A 5,217-nucleotide genomic window follows, 5' to 3' on the forward strand; every position below is an offset into this window, starting at 1 on the left:
CTCCATACGCTTTGTTGTTCGGTCAGGAACCGCGTTTACCGGTTGACTTTCTGTTGGGGATCGGTTTAGAAGGTGGTTTGCCGACCACTGAGTGGGTTCAAGTCCACCGAGAACGGTTGTTACAGGCACATCAACTGGCGAACCGGAATCTACAGCAAGCAGCACATGAGCGAAAGAGGCGCCTTGATAAGAAAGTCAGAGGAAAATCACTTCAGCTTGGTCAACGTGTCTTGTTGCGGGATCACGGTATGGGTAGACGCAAAATCCATGATGCATGGAAGTCAGAGATTTTTGTTGTGGTCGAAATACCCGATCAGGATGGTGGACCATATGTCATAAAACCTGAAAACGGAGGTGCGCCGTTCCGAGTAAATAGGGCAGAGATAAAAGAACATTTGACTCCTGTGCAACAAGCCCCTCGGGCATCCATTGGGTTGCCAGAATTTCAGTTCCAGAGACGTGAATCTAGTTCAGATGACACGGATGAGTCAAGTTCTGAAGATGAAGTTACAGGAAACGGGGTTAGATGGGCAAACAGTTCGTCTGGAAGACGAAGAGTAACTAACTATTCCCGTCAGCGTCCCCAGCGACAGGGTGCTGGGACGCATTCAAACTTGCATCATTTACCACGAGGACCGTCCGCTTCGGTTCAGTCGGTGGTGGTATCTGAGAATTTTATGCTGTCTCTAGTCGACAGACTGCTCAAACGTACTGAGTAGAATGTAACTAGATTTTACAAATTCTATGCTGTCTCTAGTTGACAGATTACTCCAATAGATGGAGTAGGATGTAGCTAGATTTTACAAGTTCTACGTTGTTTCTAGTCAATAGACTACTCAAACATATTGAGTGGGGTGTGACTAGATTTTAGATTTTGTATTCTTGAGATTAGTTGGTTACTGAACTTTAATTTGTTTGAGTATGGCGTCTCCAGCCTCGTAAAGTATGCTACCTGTAAGGGATTAGATGACCTTTTTCTTCCTTTTTGCTCTCTGCTGTCATTTGGTTTGTCTTTACTGTCTTCTCCGCTCCCACTTTCTAATTCTCTTGGCTGCACTTTTTTAGGGATTCTTGGGTTTGTGTATGGCGTCTCCAGCCTCGTACGCCTCAGGAGCAAAGTATGCTACCTGTAAGGGATTAGATGACCTTTTTCTTCCTTTGTGCTCTCTGCTATCGTTTGGTTTGTCTTTACTGTCTTCTCCGCTCCCACTTTCTAATTCTCTTGGCTGCACTTTTTTTAGGGATTCTTGGGTTTGAGTAATGGCGTCTCCAGCCTCGTACGCCTCAGGAGCAAAGTATGCTACCTGTAAGGGATTAGATGACCTTTTTCTTCCTTTTTGCTCTCTGCTATCGTTTGGTTTGTCTTTACTGTTTTCTCCGCTCTCACTTTTACTGTCTCCTCTGCTCTCGCTATTTTCTTGGTGGTATTTTTTTTTAGAATTTGAGTTCTGGTGCTTACTGATGTCTTTGTTTGAAGACAGTGTGTACATTGGTTTTGTTTATTAGAATTAATATTAGTGGATTTTTGAAATAGATTCTGAAGGATTGTATGGTTGCCTATGAATACTCCTGTTGAATGCTTTAATTGTGATGAGTGACATTAGGTTATTGCTGATTTTTAACTAAAGGTTTGATATTCTGGGTGAGTTTTAAGGACTTCCAGTTTTTTCATTGCCTTGGCAAGTGGTCATTTTGTTAGTTGATTAGAAGATTGTGTTGCCAAGTACAGTTGGGATACAAAGAGGGGACATGCATTGATAAATCGTAAAGGTTGTCAGTATTTTGTTCTGATGTATGCTCAAGAGAGATCAGATGCTTTGATAAATCGTAAAGATTGTCAACATTTTGTTCTGATGTATGCTCAAGAGAGATAAAATATTTGATAAGTCGTAAAGATTATCATTATTGGTTATCTGGCAAGTGGTGAACATAATTCTTTGTAAAGTGAACCATGGAACTGCCTCTGTTAAAGATGAGTTGTGATTTTTTGTCAACTTGTGTGAGTTGGATGTCGACAGGAGATATGATTATTGGCACGGGAAGGATTATGTGAAATTTGTATTTCAGAACATTTAATTTTAGAGAAATATTGTATTAGTCAGTTGATGGTTGTTTTTGTGTGAAAGTTTTTGAAATGATTTGAGGATGGAGAATATTATGTTCTTGGGAGGTTAAATATTTTTTTGAATTTTTTTCTGATTCTGGCATGTCGCCAGGAGACGACAGTCTAAGTTGGGGAGGATGTGAGCTTGGGAACGACAGTTACGGTACACATGCACTCTGGTGCATCCGTGTGAACTCGTGGTACCTCTATACTATCGGGGATCCATTAAGGTTTCCGAGACTGAGTTTCATTTCTATTGAATTGGTCTCGCGGAATAGCCGATTCTAAAATTTGCATAGGTAAAACGATCGCTTTTTTGGTACAAGCCTCTGGAGTAAATTTTGTGATTAATGTTTTTGTGAACAAGAAACAATTGACAGGTGGCTTTGTTCCATCTCCTTTTTTCCCTCCGCCGCGATGTAAAGTTGAATAGTTGAAGGTGACGTTAGGCACTAACTAAAGAAAGTGGGGCTGCCTGACACCCCTCGAGTTGAATGGGTTAATCTTGTGACACCGGTGCACAGGATGTGAACGCTAAAACTGTGCTTTTGCTTGGAATCTTTGAGGGAAAAAGACGTGTATTTGGTGCGGCGTGTTTTCAATGCCGTTTTGTGACATGTCTGTCACGGCCGGAAATCTTTCCGGAATGTGAGGATTCTTTTGCTGGTAGGTTAAAACAATTTTCTTTCTGTAAATGGGTAGGCGGTGAAAAGAATAGTATGCTGCTTGGGGGGAGGATTTATTTGAATGTTTAAGTAGATTGTTTTGTGAGTTGGAATGGTGGGGAAGATTTTTGTGTGTGAATGCTTTAGAAGACCGTTGTTTGAGAGAACGGTATATGTATTGTAGGCATGTTATTTGGTAGGAATGATGTGTTTTGTTGTTTAATGAGTTAGCTTGTGGTAGTTGAAATTGTTGATTTGTTTACGTATGCTTACGGCGTGCATTCTGTGTTTACAGGATGGCCGAGTGTGCGACGGGGTTTAGTTAGGTCTTTTTTTCTAGAGGGGTTCTTTTTAGTTAGGTCTGTTCTGGTTTAGTTAGGTCTGGGTTTAGTTAGGTCTTTTTCTTTTTTTAGTGGGTCGTAGATTTGTTTTTATAGACTAGGTTTTGTTAGTGAAGAGTAGTTAGATTTAGTGGAGAGATTTTGGTCAGATTTTGTTAGAGTTTTTGTAGATTTGTTTTTTTTTAAAGAATTGTTTTTTAGGTTGTTTTTTTAGATTTCGTTTGTTTTAAATTAGAGTCTCATTGTGGTTTTTTTTGGATTAAAGTTGAGAGTGAGGATTTAGAGTAGAGTGTAGTTTGGGGAAAGGATTTGGTGTGTTTTAAAGGGTATCTTTAGGGGAAGAATGTAGTTTTAGAATGAAGAGTGAGAATATTGTGTTTTTTTAAGTTGTTTAGTCCTATACAGTGAAAGTTGTATTTGAAGATAAACCCCCGTTATCCCACATTTTCCCCATTTCATCGTATGGAATAAAAGAACCTGGGTAATATAACTTGTGTCGTCTGCTTTAGTGTTTGAGTTCAGTACGAAAGAGGAAAGTAGATTGGCACACGGTTACACTAACAACACAAATAGTACGTGTAAATGCTTTGTTTTTGCGGTCGCTTTTAATTATGCGGTCGGACTGAGCGATCGGGCACGGTCGTGCGGTAATTAGTCAGACTGACACAGTCAAGAAGCTTTGCTGCCGTTCTTGAAATGCACATAAATCTAACCAAGAACAAAGAAATTCAATCATTACAGGCACTTTAGATCTACTCACTTTAAATAGAGGAGTCTGCCGAGCACTGTGTATGTGACATCCGTGTGACACTAGATCTGTCTCAGTGTACTTACGTGACCGGGACTCTGCCAGATCGACACTGCACTTTCGGCGCCAGTTCTTCCTCGCGCAGACATTGGAAAAACGCTGTGCAGATCAAATTGTAGGAAATATCCCTTTGGTTTCTTCTCAGTTTGAGTCTATTTTTATGGAGCTTAGAAAATGAACCCGGTGAAATCAAGTTGTCCCCGAATCGGCGAATGGCGGAATGCTGAGGTAAGACACATACCACACACGACACAAACCAGGCAACTGCTTGTACCCCCCCATAACCCCCCATCTCCCGTTTTCTTTGGATACACACTTTATCTACATACGTGCCGACGAAATGTTGATCATTGCTTCAATACTTTGAAGCTGTTGCTTGGATAATAAACCGGTAAAATTAGTATTTCGGTGTTCAGCCAGTCTTTCTTACAAACAGACACACACATACACACATCCACACACGCGCATGCATGCACGCACACACACACACAGGCTCACACACACACAGGCTCACACACACACACACACACACACACACACACACACACACACACACTCATACACACATAGACAGACCTTTACAAACAAACACACATACACACACAAACATACACACAAACTCATGCACACACACACACATATACACACACACACACCCACACACCCACATACACATACACACACACTCTCTCTCTCTCAGTCTCTCTTTCTTACACACACACACACACACACACGCACGCACGCACACACACACACACACACACACACACACACACACACGAGTACACATACACAAACAGTAACAATAACACATGTGCACAAAATAAACACACACACACACACACACACACACACACACCGCGCGAGAGAGAAAGACTACAGGGAGGCATGCCGTCATGATGCATATGTTCTGCGCGTTCTTAGAATCCGGTTTCATTCTAGAATGGACCGGGTCCAGGTTGGAATTCTAACCCTGCGCAAGTACAGGGGTGCCATTCTAGAATGAAACCCTTGTTGCTGGTCCATTCTGAGGAAAGTTGACATGCGTGAAGCATCGCGAGAGTGAATAAAGGGGGCCGTAATAAGACAGAGTTGTCTTCCCTTGAATTATCTCCACCTGCACCTTCCCTTTGATAAAATGGGGCTGATTTGTCTACCCCTGAAAAAATCCTTTGGCGATCTTGCGATGTCATGTCATGTCAAGAAAGTTGACACTCCTGAGTACGCAATAAACAAAGGCAGACCATAGCAAGGGGGACTACCAGGGCGGTAATGTTTGCAGGGCAGTTGTTTTTGTGA

General features: G+C 41.8%; 1 long non-coding RNA gene across 1 annotated transcript; it reads left to right on the forward strand.

Moving 5' to 3' along the window:
- Window positions 1–953: 953 nt before the first annotated feature.
- On the forward strand, window positions 954–3,392 carry LOC138969004 (uncharacterized). The gene is made up of 2 exons (XR_011456342.1): window positions 954–3,095; window positions 3,149–3,392. It is a non-coding gene; the product is annotated as an uncharacterized lncRNA (long non-coding RNA).
- Window positions 3,393–5,217: the final 1,825 nt, after the last annotated feature.

The sequence above is a fragment of the Littorina saxatilis genome, linkage group LG6, assembly GCF_037325665.1.
Source record: "Littorina saxatilis isolate snail1 linkage group LG6, US_GU_Lsax_2.0, whole genome shotgun sequence".
NCBI classification, from domain to species: Eukaryota; Metazoa; Mollusca; class Gastropoda; order Littorinimorpha; family Littorinidae; genus Littorina; species Littorina saxatilis.